This window comes from Pan troglodytes, chromosome 21 (genome assembly GCF_028858775.2).
Source record: "Pan troglodytes isolate AG18354 chromosome 21, NHGRI_mPanTro3-v2.0_pri, whole genome shotgun sequence".
NCBI lineage: Eukaryota > Metazoa > Chordata > Mammalia > Primates > Hominidae > Pan > Pan troglodytes.
In genome coordinates, this window is record NC_072419.2 from 40,592,241 (window position 1) to 40,613,418 (window position 21,178).

The 21,178-nt window shown below is 46.4% G+C and overlaps 1 protein-coding gene across 9 annotated transcripts in view; it reads left to right on the forward strand.

Annotated features, from left to right (window-relative positions):
• Positions 1-8,939: 8,939 nt before the first annotated feature.
• ITCH (itchy E3 ubiquitin protein ligase) overlaps positions 8,940-21,178 on the forward strand; it is a 148,118-nt gene continuing 135,879 nt past the window's right edge. For 3 of the 9 annotated variants that reach the window (XR_010154200.1, XM_063802839.1, XM_063802840.1), the window contains exons 1-2: positions 8,980-9,064; positions 15,120-15,196. The gene's annotated coding sequence lies outside the window, so the exon portion shown is untranslated. Of the gene's footprint in view, positions 9,065-15,119; positions 15,197-21,178 lie in introns of all 9 variants that reach the window. The other 6 variants (XR_010154201.1, XM_016937730.4, XM_003954427.6 and 3 more) reach the window with 5 other exon arrangements.

Genomic DNA, 21,178 nt, shown 5'->3' on the forward strand with positions numbered 1-21,178 from the left:
TCTAATTTTTTTGATGCATTTCAAAGAAGTTGCAGAGTTCACTACCTCTAAACACTTCAGCATGCCTATCATTAACTACAATTTACTATTTGTTTCTGAATGTTTTTGGTTTTTTGTTTGTTTGTTTGTTTTTGAGACAAAGTCTTGCTCTGTTGCCCAAGCTACAGTGCAGTGGCGAGACCTTGGCTCACTGAAACCTCCACTTCCCGGGTTCAAGCAGTTCTCCTGCCTCAGCCTCCCGAGTAGCTGGGATTATAGGCACCTGCCACCATGCCTGGCTAGTTGTTTGGTATTTTTAGTAGAGATGGGGTTTCACCATGTTGGTCAAGCTGGTCTTGAACTCCTGACCTCAGGTGGTCCATCCGCTTCGGCCTCCCAAAGTGCTGGGATTACAGGCGTGAGCCACTGTGCCTGGCCTAGGTGGGTTTTTGTTTTTTGTTTTGTTTTGTTTTGTTTTGTTTGAGACAGAGCCTCACTCTGTTGCCCAGGCTGGAGTGCAGTGGCACAATTTCGGCTCACTGCAATCTCCACCTGCCAGGTTCAAGCGATTATTGTGCCTCAGCCTCCCAAGTATCTGGGATCGCAGGTGTATGCCACCACGCCTAGCTAATTTTTTTTTGTTTGTTTGTATTTTTAGTAGAAACAGTGTTTCTCCATGTTGGCCAGGCTGGTCTCAAACTCCTGACCTCAAGTGATCTGCCCACCTTGGCCTCCCAAAGTGCTGGGATTACAGGTGTGAGCCATCGAGGCTGGCCTAAATGTTATTTTTTATTTTACCTGGATGGTCCTAGGAGGCATTTAACTTTATTACCCCTGATCTAGAAAGTGTATTATAAAGCCTTGGAAGTAGAGTTGCCAAATAAAATATAGAATGCCCAGTTAAATTTTAATTTTAGATAAACAATGAGAAAAATTTTAGTAATAGTATGTTACATGCAATAGCTGCACATATTGATACTAAAAATTATCTGTTGTTTATCTGAAATTCAAATTTAACTGGGCATTCTATATTTTTATTTTCTAAATCTGGCAACCTGGGACCACGGACAGAACTTGTGTACCTTATTTCAAAGAGAAGTAAACATTCTTAAAGAGAAATAATAAGCCATCACACCCAGCCTTAAGTGGTCTCTTTGGATCCAGATCTCAGGCCCTCAGAAGTCTCGTGGTGTCTTCTCTCCATTAACACACAGTTTTTCAAACCTTCCTCTGGCAAGTGAAAGCAAAGAGGCTCCAGGAAAGAGGGGGACAGCAGCATGACTAAGTGTTCTGCAGGGAAATCTGGTAAGAGGCAGGTGGCATGTGGGCCGCTGGGGTTTTTCTCCCAACTCCTTCCAGCTCTGCATCCCTGCTTCCTGCCCTCCTCCTCTCCTAGGAGGCCTAGGAACCTCCTTCCCTTGCTGGTGACAGGCTCCTCTAGGTTTCTGGCCCCGGCTTTAGCAGGGCTAGTCCTGTCCTGGATTGGCACAGGTGTCATAGGCAGAAGGAAGGTAAAGGTGGCTCAGTTTTATCAACCACTGATCCTGCATTCTGACCAGGCCAAGACCAGGCTGAGTTCTGGATCAGGGAACTTGGGAGCTAGAGCCACATAGCATGGGAGAATGAGGAAATGGCCAGGCTGGGATTCCCTGCCCTCACAAACTCGGCTTCTTCTTGGACAATCACCAACTACAAACCCAGGATGTTCTAGAATCTTTACAACATCCTAGGAGGTAGGTTCTATTAGACTCATTTAGAGATTTGGATACTGAGGTTCAGGTGACTTTGCCTAAGAACCCCTGCCCCCCCGCCCCCACCCCACAAGCAATTTATTGACATAATAAGGACTAGATCCTTGATACATATGCCGCTGAAGCCGAAATTACTAACTCCTGTTAGATGCTGCCTCGCAGATGAGAGCTGACCCATCCTGTTGGCATTAGTAAGAAGGTTAGGATAGCATAGTCCAGTAGTTCTCAAAGTATCATGCTAGGTGGGCATCAGCATTACCTGGAACTTGTTAGAAATGCAATTTCTCAGCTCGGCGCAGTGGCGCATGCCTGTAATCCCAGCACTTTGGGAGTCCCAGGCAGGTGGATCACCTGGGGTCAGGAGTTCGAGACCAGCCTAGCCAACATGGTGAAACCCTGTCTCTACTAAAAATACAAAAAATTAGCTAGGCATGGTGGCGGGCACCTGTAATCCCAGCTACTCGGGAGGCCGAGGCAGGAGAATTGCTTGAACCCCGGAGGCAGAGGTTGCAGTGAGCCGAGATCACGCCATTGCACTCCAGCCTGGGCAACAAGAGTGAAACTCCATCTCAAAAAAAAAAAAGAGAAATGCAGTTTCTCGGTCCTAACAGAGCTTCTTGACTCAGAAATTCTTGGGTGACACCTAGCAATCTGAGTTTTATCAAGTCCTTCAGGCGATTCTGGTGCACTATAAAGTTTTAGAATCATTGATATGTAGTAGAAAGAGATGCTTTTTTTTTTTTTTTTTTTTTTTGAGATGGAGTCTCGCTCTGTCACCCAGGCTGGAGTGCAGCGGCACGATCTCGGCTCACTGCAAGCTCTGCCTCCCAGGTTCACGCCATTCTCCTGCCTCAGCCTCCCGAGTAGTTGGAACTACAGGCACCTGCCACCACGCCCAGCTAATTTTTTGTATTTTTTAGTAGAGACAGGGTTTCACCGTGTTAGCCAGGATGGTCTCGATCTCCTGACCTCGTGATCCACCCGCCTTGTCCTCCCAAAGTGCTGGGATTACAGGTGTGAGCCACCGCGCCCAGCTGGAGATGCATTTTTGAAACAAAATGAGTTTCATTTATTTATTTATATTACTATTATTAGAGATGGAGTCTCTCTGTGTTCTGCAGGGTGGTCTAGAACTCCTTACCTCAAAGGATCCTCCTGCCTCAGCCTCCCAAAGTGCTGGAATTATGGGCATGAGACACTACTCCTGGCCAATATCCATTTAAAACATATATTTGGGACTGGGCATGGTGGCTCACACTTGTAATCCCAGCACTTTGGGAGACTGAGGCCAGTGAATCACCAGAGGTCAGGAGTTCAAGACCAGCCTGGCCAACATGGTGAAACCCTGTCTCTAGTAAGAATACAAAAAAATTAGCTGGGCATGGTGGCAGGCGCCTGTAATCCCAGCTACTTGGGAGGCTGAGGCAGGAGCTAAGATTGCGTCACTGCACTCCAGCTTGGGCGACAGAGCAAGACTCTGTCTCAAAACAAAAAAATATATATTTAGAGGCTGAGACGGGAGGATTGCTTGAGCCCAGGAGTTTGAGGCTGCTATGATCACACCATTGCACTCCAGCCTAGGTGACAGAGACCTTGTCTGTAAATAAATAAAAATGAAATAAAATAAAACATATATTTGTTTTAAGTAAACTTTTATTGATGTATAATATGAATAGAGAAAAATGCAGAAATCATAAGTATATGGCTTAATTAATTTTCACAAAGTGAGAAAGCCTGTGTACTGTCAGAGGCTTTTGAACCAGAGCAACTCCATCTTGAATAGGGGCTGGGCAAAATAAGGCTGAGACCTACTGGGCTGCATTCCCAGGAGGTTAGGCATTCTTCATTCTTTTTTTGAGACGGAGTCTTACTCTGTTGCCCAGGCTGGAATGCAGTGGCATGATCCTGCTCACTGCAACATCTGCCTCCTGGGTTCAAACAATTCTCCTGCCTCAGCCTCCCAAGTAGCTGGGACTACAGGCGCCTGCCATCACTCTTGGCTCATTTTTGTATTTTTAGTAGAGACAGGGTTTCACCATATTGGTCAGGCTGGTCTCGAACTGCTGACCTTGTGATCCACCCGCCTCGGCCTCCCAAAGTGCTGGGATTACAGGCGTGAGAGGTTAGGCATCCTAAGTCACAGAATGAGAGGGGTTTGGCACAAGATACAGGTCATAAAGACCTTGCCGAAAAAGAAGTTGGCTAAAACCCACCAAAACAAAGATGGCAATTAAAGTGACCTCTGGTCATCCTCATTGCTCATTATATGCTAATTATAATGGATCAGCATGCTAAAAGACACTCCCACCAGTGCCATGACAGTTTACAGATGCCATGGCAACATCCAGAAGTTACCCTATAAGGTCTAAAAAGGGGAGTAACCCTCAGCTCTGGGAATTGGCCACCCCTTTCCTGGAAAACTCATAAATAATCCACCCCTTGTTTAGCATATAATCAAGAAATAACTCTATCCTTAGACCAGCATCTCGAGCCATTGCTCTGACTATGGGGTAGCCATTCTTTTATTCCTTTACTTTCTTTTTTTTTTTTTAGAGGGAGTCTTGCTCTGTCTCCCAGGCAGGAATGCAGTGGCAGGATCTCCGCTCACTGCAACCTCTACCTCCTGGGTTCAAGCGATACTCCTGCATCAGCCTCCTGAGTAGCTGGGATTACAGATGTGCGTCACCATGCCCGCCTAACTTTTTTTGTATTTTTAGTAGAGATGGGGTTTCACCATGTTGGCCAGGATGGTCTCAAACACCTGACCTCCAGTGATCCACCCGCCTCAGCCTCCCAAAGTGGTGTGATTACAGGTGTGAGCCACCACGCTCGGCCTCCTTTACTTTCTTTTTTCTTTTTCTTTTTTTTTGAGATGGAGTCTTGCTCTGTTGCCCAGGCTGGAGTGCAGTGGTGCGATGTCAGCTCACTGCAGCCTCCACCTTGCCTCCTGGGTCCTGGTTCAAGCAATTCTCCTGCCTCAGCCTCTGGAGTAGCTGGTATTATAGGCGCACGTCACCACGCCCAGCTAATTTTTGTATTTTTAGTAGAGGTGGGGTTTCACTATGTTGGCCAGGCTGGTCTTGAACTCCTGACCTCGTGATCCACCCGCCTCAGCCTCCCAAAGTGCTGGGATTACAAGCGTTAGCCACCACGCCCGGCCCCTTTACTTTCTTAATAAACTCATTATTGGCTGGGTGCCGTGGCTCATGCCTGTAATCCCAGCACTTTGGGAGGCCGAGGCAGGTGGATTACCTGAGGTCAGGAGTTCAAGATCAGCCTAGCCAACATGGTGAAACTCCACCTCTGCTAAAAATACAAAAATTAGCTGGGCGTGGTGGTGTGCGCCTGTAATCCCAGTTACTCGGGAGGATGAGGCAGGAGAATCACTTGAACCCAGGAGGCGGAGGTTACAGTGAGCTGAGATTGCCCCACTGCACTCCAGCCAGGGCGACAAGAGCAAAACTCTGTCTGAAAAAGAATAATAAATAAATAAATAAATAACTTGTTTTCACTTTATTTTATGGACTTGCCCCAAATTCTTTCTTGCACGAGATCCAAGAACCCTCTCTTGGGGTCTGAATCAGGACCCTTTTCCTGAAACAGTAACACCACCCAGATCAGGGCACAGAACATTATTACCTATCCTGAGAGGTGTCTTTGTGCCTTCTTCCAGGTACACCCTCCCCTCAAAGAGTAACCAGTATCCTGACTTCTAACACCATAGACTAGTTTTGCCTAACCTTACATAGTTTTTAAAATTGTAGGTGAATACAGAATCTGGAGCTACAGGACTTAGGGTTAGATCCCTGGTTCCTGGCTGAGTGATCTTCAACAAGCCATTTAATTTCTGTCACACTCAGTTTTCTTCTCTGTATAATGGTCATAAAAATACCTTGTACTGGCCGGGTGCGGTGGCTCACGCCTATAATCCCAGCACTTTGGGAGGCTAAGGTGGGCAGATCATAAGCTCAAGAGTTCAAGACCAGCCTGGCCAATATGGTGAAACCCCATCTCTACAAAAATACAAAAATTAGTCAGTCGTGGTGGCATGCACCTGTAATCCCAGCTGCTCGGGAGGCTGAGGCGGGAGAATCGCTTGAACCCGGGAGGCAGAGGTTGCAGTGAGCGGAGGTTGGGCCACTCCACTCAAGCCTGGGCGACAGAGTGAGACTCAGTCTCCAAAAAAAAAAAAAGCAAATTCTCAGGCCCCGCCCCAGACCTACTGAATCAGAAACTCTAGGAGTGGCCTCAGCAACCTACAGTTTAACTAACTTTGCAGGCAATTCTGATAAGTACTGAGGTTTGAAAACCACTGCACTAGAGAAACTGAATGAGGATGGGGCGCAGGAATCTGTATTTTAGCAATCTTTCCTAAGGCATGTTGCAGGAAACATGAAGTGGTTTTGAAAGTACTTTGCTTGAGGCTTGAAGGCTTGAACCTAGGAGTTTGATTTTTTATTTTTTTTAGATGGGGTTCCACTCTGTCACTCAGGCTGGAGTGCAGTGGCGCGATCTTGGCTCACTGCAGTCTCCGTCTCCTGAGTTCAAGCAATTCTCCCACCCCAGCCTCCCGAGTAGCTGAGATTACAGGGGTGTGCCACCATGCGCAACTAATTTTTGCATTTTTTTTTTGAGACAGAGTCTCGCTCTGTGGCCCAGGATGGATGCAGTAGCACGATCTTGGCTCACTGCAACCTCCGCCTCCCAGGTCCAAGCAATTCTCTGCCTCAGCCTCCTAACTAGCTGGGATTACAGGCACCCGCCACCACGCCTGGCTAATTTTTGTATTTTTAGTAGAGATGGGGTTTCACCATGATAGCCAGGCTGGTCTTGAACTCCTGATCTCGTGATCTGCCCGCCTTGGCCTCCCAAAGTGCTGGGATTATAGGCGTGAGCCACCGTGCCCGGTCTAATTTTTGCATTTTTAGTAGAGACGGGGTTTCACCATGTTAGCCAGGCTGGTCTCGAACTCCTGACCTCAGTTGATCCATCCGCCTCGGCCTTCCAAACCATGCCCAACAAATTTTTGCATTTTTAGTAGAGACAAGATTTCACCATGTTGGCCAGGCTGGTCTCAAACTCCTGACCTCAGGTGATCCACCCGCCTCAGCCTCCCGAAGTGCTGGGATTATAGGAGTGAGCTACTGCGCCCAGCCTGGATGTTTCTTTTGTTGTTTGTTTTTTGAGACAGAGTCTCGCTGAGTCGCCCAGGCTGGAGTGCAATGGCGTGATCTTGGGTCACTGCAACCTCCCCTTCCTGGGTCAATCAATTATCGTGCTTCAGCCTCCCAAGTAGCTGGGATTACAGGCACCCGCCACCACACCTGGCTAATTTTTGTGTTTTTAGTAGGGAAGGGGTTTCACAAGGCTAGGCGTGGTGGCTCACCCAACTCTACTAAAAATACAAAAATTAGCCAGGCGTGATGGCATGCGCTTGTAGTCCCAGCTACTTGGGAGGCTGAGACAGAAGAATCACTTGAACCCAGGAGGCGAGCGGAGGTTGCAGTGAGCCAAGATTGCGCCACTGCACTCCAGCCTGGGCGACAGAGCAATACTCTGTCTCAAAAAAAAAAAAAAAAAAAAAAAAAAAGAGACGGGGTTTCACCATGTTGGCCAGACTGGTCTCAAACTCCTGACCTCAAGTGATTTGCCTGCCTTGGCCTCCCTAACTCCTGGGATTACAGGTGTAAGCCACTGACCCTAGCCAAGCCTAGGAGTCTGAGAACAGCCTGGGCAACACAGGGAGTCCACGTCTCTACAAAAATAAAAACAATTAGGCTAGTGTGGTGGCTTGAGCCTGGAGTCCCAGCTACTCAGGAAGCTGAGGTGAGAGGATCACTTGAGCCCAGGAGGTTGGCTGCAGTGAGCTATGATTGCACCGCTGCACTCCAGGTTGGGTGACAGAGCAAGACTCTGTCTCAAAAAAAAAAAAAAAAAAAGTCACTTTGAAAAATGTAAGTGACTTTCCAGATGGCAAAATACTATTTTCATTAGGAGGAAACAGGCTAAACAGTAATAGCAAAGGTCACTAAGTATTGAGCACTTAGTCATACCTCTGAGTCTCTGCTTGCATAGCCTATTATTTCTCACAAGCAATCCATGAAGAAGGTTAAGACAACGGACTTTCACACCAGACTGCCTGGGTTCTTATCAAGTATGTGACTTAGTTTATATATTTGTAAAATGGGGATAATAATGGTATTTCTGTAATAGGTTTGTTGTGAGAATAAAGGGAGCTTGGTATCAGCTCTTAGAATACCGGCCAGGCCACGTTGGCTCCACTAAGCTGTTGTCATCATCCCTAAGGGCACCCAGTTAAAAGGTAGAAAAGGGAGGATTTGAATCCGGTCAGTGTAACTCTCAAGTGTACATTTTTTTTCTTTTATTTTCTTTTTAACCACGGCCTTCAATGTACATTGTTAAAGGCTAAGCCAGGCCAGGTGCAGTGGCTCACATCTGTAATCTCAGCGATTGGGAGGCCCGAGGAGGGAGTATCGCTTGAGCCCAGGAGTTGGAGACCAGCCTGGGCAACATGGCGACACCGTGGCCCTATCCCCGCCCCATCCCATCCGCACCCCACCCCATCCCCATCTCTACAAAGAATAGAACAAAATTAGTCGGGTGTGGTGGTGCTCACCTGCTGTCCCAGCTACTCAGGAGGCCCAGGTGGGAGGCTCGCTTGAGCCCAGGAGTGTGAGGCTGTAGTGAGCTATGACTGCACCACTGCACTCCAGCCTGGGTGAAGGGTGAGACCTTATCTCAAAAAGAAGAAAAAAAAAGAAAAAGAAAAAAGAACAACTAAGTTATAAACTAACCTATATAGCCCATTGGTTCTCAAATTATGATTTCACTCGCTAGCAGTATCACTAGAGAGCTTGTTGGACATGCAAATTATCAGACCCTATCCTCCTATGCCAGATCTTCTGATCAGAAACTCTGGGGGTGGGGGTCAGCAGTGTAAGTTTTAATAAGCTCTCTAGGTGATTCTGATGCACACCATAGTTTGAGAATCACAGTCCTTATAGGCTCTGGTGGGCGGGGTGTTAAAAAAAAAAAAAAAAAGCCTGGAGGTGCTGGGAGCCGCTCGCGCCCATCTCATCTGGAGCTGAGGAAAACTGGGATTTAACTGATTTACCACCGCAGCCAGCTCTTCAAGCCAGGGGCGGGCCGGACGGCTGGCGCGCAAGGCCTGCTGGGGCTTGTAGTCTAGGCCACTTCCGCGCTCAGGCGCCTGCGCTTTAGCTGCTAACTCGCTCTAGTAGCTGTGGTCGGGGCTCGGGACCGGCTGCCATCTTAGTCTAGGGACTGAGGAGTCGCCGCCGCCCCGAGTCCCGGTAAACACCCGTGGGCGAACTCGGGGCAGTTCTCGGGAGAGGGAGGGAGTCCGGATGAGAATGTTCGGGGAGAACTAGGGTAGAGGAGTGGGACGCGCGGGTCGGGACCCCAGAGCCGCGGCTGCTCCTTCTTCCAGAGCCGGTGTCTGTCGGGGGCGCGGGGAGCTCGGGCTACTGGCCCGGGCCGGGCGGTGGGGGTGGGTTGTCTGGACGTTCGGAGGGATCAATGTCTGGCACAGGCTCCCGGAGGCCTTCGCCTCGCGGGCTCCAAGTTGTGAAAGGGCTGGGCCACGACGGGCGTGGGAACCGTCCGGCCCCTCGCCCCTCAGCCCCGCCTGGGGCCACTCTCCAGCGGTTCGGCCTACGCGCGGGGCCCGGCGGCCGGGGCCGGCGCGGGCGACGTGGCCCTGTGAGGGGCGGCGGCCGGGTCCCCCGCCACCCAGCTGGCCTTCTCGAGACTTTTCCGAGCCCCCAGTCGCTAGAAGGGCCCAGCACAGCGGCTGCCTCCCCTTCTCTCTCCCACTCGCCTCCTCCTTCCATTGTCCCCCCGGCGTGGTGGTCCCGGCTCCGGCGCCCTCCCCGACGTCCGCCACCGTCGTGGCGGCGCCGACTTTTGCAGACGTGGAGCTGTCACTGCCCTTCCTCCGGAGAGTGCCCTTTTCTTTAGCAGAGAAAAGAAAAAAGTAGCCGTTGAACGTATTCTAAGGGTCGAAACATGATGACATGACTTTTAAGTGGAGAACTCAAGTTTTCCAAGACAGTTCCCGTCCGCGACAGAAAAGAGAATCGCAGAATTTGTGCGCCCGAAGTAGACGCTGGGCCTAAAGTTAGTTGGACATGTAACCAGGTGAACTTGTAAAGGGCCAGGAATTCATTATCCCCAATTACAACGCAACCTTGTTTTCTTGGTTGTATTCGTATCCTAATCTTATTACATTTTCTGCCATTCTTCCACAGCTGCAGTATACTTGGTTTGGAGTGGGGGATGGGGAATTGTGGGATTTTTGCCTTGAAAATTAGTAAGACCCTGGAGCCAGCCACCCACTTAGGTGGGTTCTCCTGCATCTTTTCCTGATAGAATTCGATCTTCAGGAAGTATGTAAAGGCAGTGTATTTCCATTCTCAAAATCGGCTAAGGAATGGTTTATCAGTTGAGGTGAAGTTCTCATGGCAGATCTGCTGAGAGCTTGCTATGTGTATTTACAGGTTTATTTAAGCTACGATTTATTTTTAAGATTAAGAAATGGGCCGAGTGCTGTGTGTGGCTCACGCCTGTAATCCCAGCACTTTGGGAGGCCGAGGCGGGCAGATCATGAGGTCAGGAGTTCGAGACCATCCTGGCCAACATGGTGAAACCCCGTCTCTACTAAAAATACAAAAAAAAAAAAAAAAAAAATCCTGGGCGTGGTGGCGCGCGCCTGTAGTCCCAGCTACTAGGGAGGCTGAGGCAGGAGAATGGCTTGAACCCGGGAGGTGGAGGCTGCAGTGAGCCGAGATCTTGCTGCTGCACTCCAGCCTGGGCGACAGAGAGAGACTCCGTCTCAAAAAAAAAAAAAAAAAAAAAAAAAAAAGCAATGGGATGGGTGTGGTGGCTCACGCCTGTAATCCCAGCAATTTGGGAGGCTGAGGTGGGCGGATTACGTGAGCCCAGGAATTGGAGGTCAGCCTGGGCAACATCGTGAAACCCCGTCTCTACAAAAAATACAAAGATTTGCCGGGTGTGGTGGCGGGCGCCTGTGGTCCCAGATACTCAGGAGGCTGAGGTGGGGGAATTACCTGATTCCGGGGGGTCGAGGCTGCGGTGAGCTGTTACCGTTGCCACTGCATTCCAGCCTGGGTGACAGAGTGAGACCCTGTCTCAAAAAATAAAAAAAAAAATTTAGAAATGAAGGTGGAAATTCTACTGCTTCTTTGAACCGTGAATTTAAGTTTTGTGAGTCCAAAAGGAATTCCATTACATTCAGCATACAGGTCAAGTCACCAAGGATATGATATGAAATTAAAAAAATGAGTACAGAGTACTTCTTCAGTGTATTCTAGAATCAAACATTTCTACATTCTTTAGAAAAAAATACATCTTTTTTTGTTTGTTTGAGACGGAATCTAACTGTGTCACCCAGGCTGGAGTACAGTGGTGTGATCTCGGCTTACTGTAACCTCCGCCTCCCGGGTTCCAGCAATTCTCCTGCCTCAGCCTCCCTAGTAGCTGGGACTACAGGCGCATGCCACCACTCCCGGTAATTTTTTTGTATTTTTTAGTAGAGATGGGTTTTCACCATATTGGCTAGGCTGGTCTTGAACTCCTGACCTCGTGATCCACCTGCCTTGGCCTCCCAAAGTGCTGGGTTTACAGACATGAGCCGCCACTCCTGGCCCTAAAAAATACATCTTTTCACTTATTGGGAGAGGCAGACAAACCAGTAGTCCCCAAATTTGACCATTAGAATAATTAGGAGAGCTTAGAAATTCCAGGGTCTTACCTTCTGAGATGGATTTAGTAGGTCTGGGTTGGCTTCAACCAATTTATTTTTAACACATGCCTTATGTAATTCTGATGGTCTTGGAAACCACTGAGGGCAAATGGTACTGTAGACTTACCAAGGAAAGGTCGAAAAGCTTTGAGACGAAAGAGGAAGTGACCAATTCTGTGTGTGTGGCTGGGTGGAGGATTGGTTAGAAGAGGCAAGATTTGCCCCGAACCCACATTGGGTCTTAGATGAAGAGTAGGAGTGTGAAAAGGGCGGGGAAAGAGAAGGACAGGGTAGGCTGAGTGAATGCCTTAATGCTCTGTGTAAATTCAGAGGATTATGGAACAAAAAGGGTTCAGGGAGTATGGAGTGGAATGGGGAAGGAGAGCACTTTGAAACGCAAGGTCAGAAAGGTTAAAGGAAGCAAGTATATGAAAAGTGATTTTTTGTTGTTGAGACTGGGTCTCACCCAGTCACGCAGGATGGAGTGCAGTGACAGGACCTCCAGAGCTCAAGTGATCTTCCCACCCCAGCCTCCCTGAGTAGCTGGGACAACAGGCATGCATTAGCATGCCTGGCTAATTTTTAAAATTTTTTTGTAGAGAAAGGTTCTCTTTACGTTGTCCAGTCTGGTCTTGAACTCCTGTGTTCAAGTGGTCCTCCCACCTTGGCCTCCTAAAGTGTTGGGATTACAGGTGTAAGCTACTGTGCTCTGGCTAAAAATTTTAAGTATAATGCTAAAAATTTGGAATTTTATGTTGGTAGAAATAGATACAGGGCTGGGCTCAGTGCCTCACACCTGTAATCCCAACAGTTTGGGAGGCTGAGGCGGGTGAATCGCTTGAGCTCAGGAGTTCGAGACCAGCCTGGGCAACATGGTGATATCCCATCTTTACCAAAAGGAAGGAAAAAAAAAAGAAATAGATGCAGATTTTTCGACAGGGAAATGATGTGAGTACATATGTGTTTTAGGAAAATTGCTGTGTACTGCAGGACAAAGATAGGTATCAAAAAACAAAAAAAGAAAGATTGCTCTGGTGATGAGCGAAAGGATGAAGGAGTAGCTATTGCAGAAGTCTAGTTGAGAAGTGACAAAGCCTGACCTTGGAGAGAGGTTGTGGGGATGATCAAAGGATTGGATTTAGCTTTTTACTAGTGCAATATTGTTGACATATTTTTAGATGAGGACTTTTTTTTAGAGCTAATCTGGGTAAAGGGCTCCTTTTCTGTCAAAAGAACCCATTAGCAAGTCTGAATAATATTGCCAGGTTATATATGTCATGTATAGTATGAGAGTGAATTGTTCATTAGCATCTTTGAGAAATTAGAAAGAACTATGTCAGGTGTAATTTGGAAGAGAACTTGAAGTTTGTTATTGTTACTATTTTTGAGATGGAGTCTTGCTCGGCCACGCAGGCTGGAGTGCAGTGATGCGATCTCGGTTCACTGCAACCTCCACCTCCCGGGTTCAAGCGATTCGTGTGCCTCAGCCTCCCAAGTAGCTGCCTCCCAAGTAGCTGGAATTACAGGTGCATGCCACCAAGCCTGGCTAATTTAGAACTTGGAGTTTGGACTGAAATTTATGCCTCTCAGAAGTATTGATCTAGGCTTGTTGGGAGTGTCTTTCTCTCAGCCTGTAGAAACTTGCTCATTGAGTTTTAGAGTTGGGAGAAGTTACAGAGATTATCTAGTCCATAATGGCAAATATATTTTGGTTTATTGGCCAGCTCTAATTGGAAGCTGCCAGAAGCACTGTGTTTGGAAGGATTCTGGTTGTAGGTGCTCTGAGAAATTGTATTATGGTTGATCAGTGATGTCTCCTGTGGACAGTTACCTAGTAGGTAGTAGACATGTGCCAGATATATGCTATTCTTAGATAACTCCAATCTCTTAGTTTTCTGTTTTGTTGTTGTTTGTTTGTTTTAAAGGTTAAATAATTTACCTGAAACTAGTTAAGAGTAGGAACTAGAACTAGAACTAGGTTTTGTAACTCTGGGACTGGTATTCTCTGGTTTACCAAGATCAATGTGCACTACTGAAGAGCTTCTGGTATTAGACTAGAAAAAGAAAAGGGAGATTTTTAGCCTATGCGTCTTGACTGTTTAGGCAAGAGTTTAACAAGGAATTTTGGCTTAGGAGTAAGTTTTGTTGTATTCATTCTGTCTTAAGAAATTTGTGTTAGGGCTGGGCGCGGTGGCTCACGCCTGTAATCCCAGCATTTTGGGAGGCTGAAGCGGGCAGATCACGAGGTCAGGAGATCGAGACCATCCTGGCCAATGTGGTGAAACCCCATCTCTACTAAAATACAAAAAATTAGCTGGGTGTGGTGGCATGCGCCTGTAGTACCAGCTACTTGGGAGGCTGAGGCAGGAGAACCGCTTGAACCTGGGAGGCGGACGTTGCAGTGAGCTGAGATTGTGCCACTGCACTCCAGCCTGGCAACAAGAATGAGACTCTGTCTCAAAAGAAAAAAAAAAAATTCGTGTTAGTACTGATAGGAAATAGTCATCTGTTTTGTTGTTTTGCCACTTTCTTTCTTGTTGCCTAAGTCTCTGTTTTGGGTTTTGGACATTGGTTTCCTTTATAAGAATTAAGACAAAAGTATGTAAGGTTTTTTTTTTTGTATTTATAGTACTTAGCCAAATTATGGGCCCATAATAAGCACTCGGTAAAGGCATGTTGACTTTTATGGCTGTAAATGATACTGGCTTTGAGTCAATATAAATTAGTTAGGGGGTTCACAGAATTGAATTGCAGCATTCTCTGGTTGGGAGGTTGGCTTTCAGCTAAAAACGTTAAGTTGGAAACTATCCTCACAACTAGAAGCAGTTAACCAGAAGCTGTTCCTGCCTCTATCCTCCTCCAGTCTAGCAGTGTACTGTCCTTGAAAAACTGCTGCCAGCTCAGCTTTTTTGCTTCTTTTCAGAACTGACTATATCCAGATCCTTGGTGTGCGTTTTCTTTTCCTGTCCCTAGGAGTCTCCAAGTTGCAGGGACTATCATTATGGTGACCCTTATAGGCTGGTGTATTTATATGGCCATCCTCATTTTGCCAGATAGCCGTCATACTCAGATTGGTATCTTCCCATAATACGTATGAATCATTTTCCCTCAGTTCTTTCTTTTGTCCTGTCTGCTCCATTAAAAATTGTCTATCCCATGAAATTTTTAAAAGAGACTTTGTGCTTTTAGAGTCGCAAGGTCATTGCAGATCTGATGTGTTTAACTATAGAAGTCAGCTGGGTGTGGTGGCTCACACCTGTAATCCCAGCACTTTGGGAGGCTGAGGTGGGTGGATCACGAGGTCAGGAGTTCAAGACCAGCCTGACCAATGTGGTGAAACCCCATCTCTACTAAAAATACAAAAGTTAGCCAGGCGTGGGGGTGCACGCCCGTAGTGTAGTCCCAGCTACTCAGGAGGCTGAGGCAGGAGAATCGCTTGAACCCAGGAGGCGGAGGTTGGAGTGAGCCAATATCATGCCACTGCACTCTAACCTGGCGACAGAGCAAGACTCCATCTCAAAAACAAACAAACAAACAAACAAATATAGAAGTAATGTGTTAATGGACTCTCCTTCCTTTCTCAGGTACCATGCATTTCACAGTGGCCTTGTGGAGACAACGCCTTAACCCAAGGAAGTGACTCAAACTGTGAGAACTTCAGGTATGGTGTCATCCTGTGAGAGAAATTGGGGGCAAGAGTGATGCAGTGGCCAAGCTCTGGTCTTATACCTGCTGTGAGGAGAGAGCAGTGTTGATGCTAACTGCATCAGTTGGTTGAACATATAGGCAGCTTCACTTGGTTCTGAAACCCAAAGCTGCCTCTGCAGGGATTAGCCTGTGAGCCACACTGTGCTCTTAATTTGGGTTTTCTGACTTTTCTGTTTTTGTAGATCCCTTATACATATGCATACCTTTTCTATTTGTGTTGTTTTATACACGTTTATCTCTGTATACTATCTAGACATGTGCATGTGTGGGATTAAGAGGTGGGTAATGAAAAAGAAGACAACATGGCCAGGTGCAGTGGCTCATGCCTGTAATTCCAGCACTTTGGGGGCGAAGGTGGGAGGATCACTTGAACCCAAGAGTTTGAGACCAGCCTGGACAACATGGCGAGACCCTGACTCCACACAAAATAAAAAAAAATCAGCTGGTGTGGTGGCGTGTACCTGTAATCCTAGCTGATTGGGAGGGTGACATGGGAGGATCACTTGAGCCAGGAGGTTGAGCCTGCAGTAAGCCATGATCACGCCACTGCACTCCAGCCTGGCTGACAGAGTGAGACCCTGTCTTGGAAAAAAAAAAAAAAGACAACATGGTTCAGTGCAGAAAGAATAGAGGACTTGGAAAGAAAAGATCTGGGTTCCGATTTGATTTTGCCACTGACAAGCTGTGTGACTTTCGGCGAGTTATTTAATCTTGCCAGACCTCAGTTTATACATCTGTAAAATAGGTAAGTATTGATTCCTGTCTCCATCCCTGGCATTGTTGTGTGGATCAAATAAAATAATACCTATTAAATCTTTAGAAAAGGAAATGAATTCATGACTTAAAATGTTATCTTGGCCAGGCACGGTGGCTCATGCCTGTAATCCCAGCACTTTGTTTGGGAGGCCAAGGTGGGCGGATCACTTGAGGTCAGGAGTTTGAAACCAGTCTGGTCAACATGGTGAAACTCCATCTCTACTAAGAGTACAAAAATTAGCAGGGTGTGATGTCATGTGCCTGTATTCCCAGTTACTTGGGTGGCTGAGGCAGGAGAATCATTTGAACCCAGGAGGTGGACACTGCAATAAGCCAAGATCGTGCCACTATACTCCAGCCTGGGCAACAGAGTGAGAGTCTGTCTCAAAAAAAAAAAAAAAAAGAAAAGAAATGTTATCTAGATCCACAAGGTGAGAGAAGTTGACAGTAGTATTGTGAAGGAAAACATGAGGACAAGACATATCACTTTAAAAGGTCAGGAGAGAAGGAAGACTACTGGATAAGAAAAAAAAGTAGAACATAAAGTTAAGCAGTAAGAGAATAGGGAGTGAATGAAGTTGAGCAGGTGAATTGTTAGATAAGAAAGCTGAGGCTGGGCGCGGTGGCTCACGCCTGTAATTCCAGCACTTTGGGAGGCCGAGGCGGGCGGATCACGAGGTCAGGAGATCGAGACCATCCTGGCTAACAAGGTGAAACCCCATCTCTACTAAAAGTACAGAAAATTAGCCGGGTGTGGTGGCGGGCGCCTGTAGTCCCAGCTACTCAGGAGGCTGAGGCAGGAGAATGGTGTGAACCTGGGAGGCAGAGCTTGGGGTGAGCCGAGATCACACCACTGCACTCCAGCCTGGGCAACAGAGCCAGACTCCGTCTCAAAAAAAAAAAAAAAAAAAACTGAATAGGAAGATACTGGTAAAATAGAACTAACATATGATCCAGCATTGCCACTTTTGGGTATATATCCAAAGGAAATAAAATCACTTCTTTTTTTTTTTTTTTTTTTGAGATGGAGTCTTCCCCTCCCCAGGCTAGAGTGCAATGGCACCATCTTGGCTCACTGCAGCTTCTGCCCCCTGGGTTCAAGTGATTCTCTTGTCTCAGCCTCCTGAGTAGCTGGGACTCGGGAGGCCAGGCGTGCACCCACCACACCTGGCTAATTTTGTATTTTCAGTAGAGACGGGGTTTCACCACATTGGCCAGGCTGCTCTTGAACTCCTGACCTCAGGTGATCTGCCCGCCTCTGCCTCCCAAAGTGCTGGGATTATAGGCGTGAGCCACTGAGCCCGGTCCTGTTCTTTTTTATAATCAAGAGAAAGGAAGGAGGTGGTGGAATGATTTGTGATAGCTACTATAAAGCAATTTTAAAAATATTTAAAAGTATTATTAAAGTATTTAAAATATCTTTAAAATATTTCTCAGCATATCCATTTCATCTCAAGCTCACAAAGCAGTTCTTTGTGGAAAGGTATTTGAGCCAACATTCAGGAAACCTGCGTTCTACCATTGGTATTACTGGTCACTTAAATTCTGTGATCTTGGGCAGCTCACTTAAATCTCCCGGGGCCTGGTTTCCTCACTTACCTATTGAATGTTTTGAATATGATTTCTCAGGTTCTTTCCAGCTCACTCTATTATATTCTGTGCTTTATGTGCTAACTCACTGATTTTTCATGGCTTTGTTGACATCACAATATATGACTGATATCAGAAATATCTTATAATAAGGCTTCGGCCGGCCGCGGTGGCTCACCCCTGTAATCCTAGCACTTTGGGAGGCTGAGGCGGGTGGATCACGAGGTCAGAAGATCGAGACCATCCTGACTAACATGGTGAAACCCCGTCTCTACTAAAAATACAAAAATTAGCTGGGCGTGGTGGCGGGCGCCTGTAGTCCCAGTCTGGAGGCTGAGGCAGGAGAATGGCGTGAACCTGGGAGGCGGAGCTTGCAGTGAGCCAAGTTCACGCCACTGCACTCCAGCCTGGGCGACAGAGTGACAGAGGGATACTTTGTCTCAAAAAAAAAAAAGGGGGCTTCATAATATCTGATGCTTTATAAATGAGAAACCATGTTATTTTAAGTTCTACTTTTTTTTTTTTTTTTTTGAGAGGGAGTCTAACTCTGTCACCCACCCAGGCTGGAGTGCAGTGGCGCAATCTCAGCTCACTGCAACCTCCGCCTCTCGGGTTCAAACAATTCTCCTGCCTCAGCCTCCTGAGTAGCTGGGATTACAGGCACCCGCCACCATGCCTGGCTAATTTTTTGTATTTTTAGTAGAGATGGGGTTTCACCGTGTTAGCCAGGATGGTCTCGATCTCCTGACCTCGTGATCTGCCTGCCTCAGCCTCTCAATGTGCTGGGATTACAGGCGTGAGCCACCGTACCCGGCCTTTTAAGTTCTACTTTAAACATTGGCACTGAGAGACCTGTAGGAAACATAAGTATATAAAGTTTAAGTTTGTAATATTTGACAAGGATCTGTTGAGCTGCTATTGTGCTAGGTTCCAAGGGGTACTCAAATATAAAACTCCTGGTTTAAGGATTTTGTCAGGAAAACAGACTTCCTTGCCAGTGATTGATTATTATAAAAAGGAAGTTGGTAAATGTTACAAGAGTTTCATTGCATTGCAATTTAAGAAATTAAGTTCACATTTTTTGGTTCCTTTAACATAATTGAATGTATTCCTTTTTTTTTTTTTTTGAGACGGAGTTTTTCTCTTGTTGCTGAGGCTGGAGTGCAATGGTGCAATCTCAGCTCACTGCAGCCTCCACCCACTGGGTTCAAGCGATTCTCCTGCCTGAGTCTCCCAAGTAGCTGGGATTATAGGCATGTGCCACCACACCCAGCTAATTTTGTATTTTTACTAGAGATAGGGTTTCACTGTGTTGGTGAGGCTGATCTTGAACTCCTGACCTCAAATAATCCACCTGCCTCGACCTCCCAAAGGTCTGGATTACAGGCATAAGCCACTGCACCTGGCCAAATGTATTTTTTTTTTTTTTTTTGAGGCAGAGTCTTGTTCTCGCCCAGGCTGGAGTGCAGTGGCGTAATCTTGGCTCACTGCAACCTCCGTCTCCTGGGTTCAAGCCATTCTCCTGCCTCAGCCTCCTGGGTAGCTGGGATTACAGGTCCCTGCCACCATGGCCAACTACTTTTTATATTTTTACTAGAGATGGGGTTTCACCATATTGGCCAGGCTGGTCTCGAACTCCTGACTTCAGGTGATCCGCCTGCCTTGGCCTCCCAAAGTGCTGGAATTATAGGCATTCGGCCTAACATAATTGAATGTATTTTAAGTGCTGCTGTATGCTAGACATTGCAGGGACTTATGGTGAAAAAGCAGTCTCTGCCCTCCAGCAACTCGCATTTTTTTTTTCCATGTCTGGAAATTGCTTACCCTAATAGATCTATCCTTCTGTCCCAGAAAAGAGAAGAATTTTAATACTACGTCGTCACTTACAGGTTAAGAATTCGTCTACATATTGAGCTTAACTCACTCCAGAAATATCTACTAACTTGCTTGCTTTCTGAGAAAATGTTTATTATTTTACTGGATTCCGCAACCTTTTCTTTGTCAGTTACAAGAGAACATTGTTTTTTTTATTTTTTTTTAAGATGCTGTCTTGCTTTGTCGCCAGGCTGGAGTGCAGTGGCACAGTCTCGGCTGACTGTAATCTCCGTCTCCCAGGTTAAAGCGATTCCCCTGCCTCAGCCTCCCATGTAGCTGGGACTACAGGTGCCCACCACCACGCCTGGCTAATTTTTTGTATTTTAGTAGAGACGAGGTTTCACCATGTTGGCCAGGATGGACTTTTTATTTTTTATTTTTTTAAGACAAGATAAGCTCCAGAAATAACCATCTGCATTTAGGTGAACTTTGATTTGCTTGTTAGGCCTTCATTCGTGCAAAGAAAGAGTAGGTTCTACAATTTTGTCTTGATTATTTTTCCAAATAATCAAATTTAGTTGGTCACAAAGGAAAGGATTTTAGTCTAAAGGATTATATTGTAGGAGTTAACAGTATTTACTGGAGTTAGGTTGATTTTGAATTTTGACTCTACTGTGTATTGGTGGTATGATCTTGGCCAACTTGCCTAACTTCTTTGTGCCTTAGTTTTCTCATCTGTAAATTGGGAATAGTAATACCATATATACATAGGTATTATGTGTTTCTGCTTGAACAAGACTTGGCTCACAGTGTGAAGTGTTAGTCGTTGTTTTCATTATCATCATTACCATCAACCTTATCTTTCTTAAAGTTATGATCTGAGTTCATTAATCATTCAGTAAACCTATTTAGGCTGAGCATTGTAAATTTAAATGCCTGCAAGGGCTGGATGAACATTTAGTAAGTAATGACAGATCAGATTGGGACTTTAAGTGAACTAGGGAATTCATTCCCCTCCAAGGGAGCAGCTGTTAAAGCAGCTTTGGCTTACAATTTTTTTTTTTTTTTTTTTTTGAGATAGAGTTTCACTTTTGTTGCCCAGGCTGGAGTGCAGTGGCATGATCTTGGCTCACTGCAACCTCAACCTCTGCCTCCCGGGTTCAAGCAATTCTCCTGCCTCAGCCTCCCAAGTAGCTGGAATTACAGGTGCTCTCCACCACGCCTGGCTAATTTTTTGTATTTTTAGTAGAGATAGGGTTTCATCATTTTGGCCAGGCTGGTGTTGAACTCTTGACCTCAAGTGATCCACCAGCCTCGGCCTCTCAAAGTGCTGGGATTACAGGTGTCAGCCACCACGCCTGGCGTGATTTTTTTTTTTTTTTTTTCGAGACAGAATCTCGCTCTTGTTGCCCCAGCTGGAGTGCAATGGCGCAATCTCGGCTTACCACAACCTCCGCTCTCCGGGTTCAAGCAATTCTCCTGCCTCAGCCTCCCAAGTAGCTGGGTTTACAGGTGTGTGCCACCACGCCTGGCTAATTTTGTATTTTTAGCAGAGACGAGGTTTCTCCATGTTGGTCAGGCTGGTCTGGAACTTCCGACCTCAGGTGATCCGCCTGCCTCGGCCTCCCAAAATGCTGAGATTACAGGCATGAGCCACCGCACCTGGCCTTTTTTTTTTTTTTTTCAATGGAGGTAAAAGTAAGTATGTGAGGTTATGTATATGTTATTTAGCTCGATTTAGCCATTCCACAACGTGTACATATTTTAAAACATG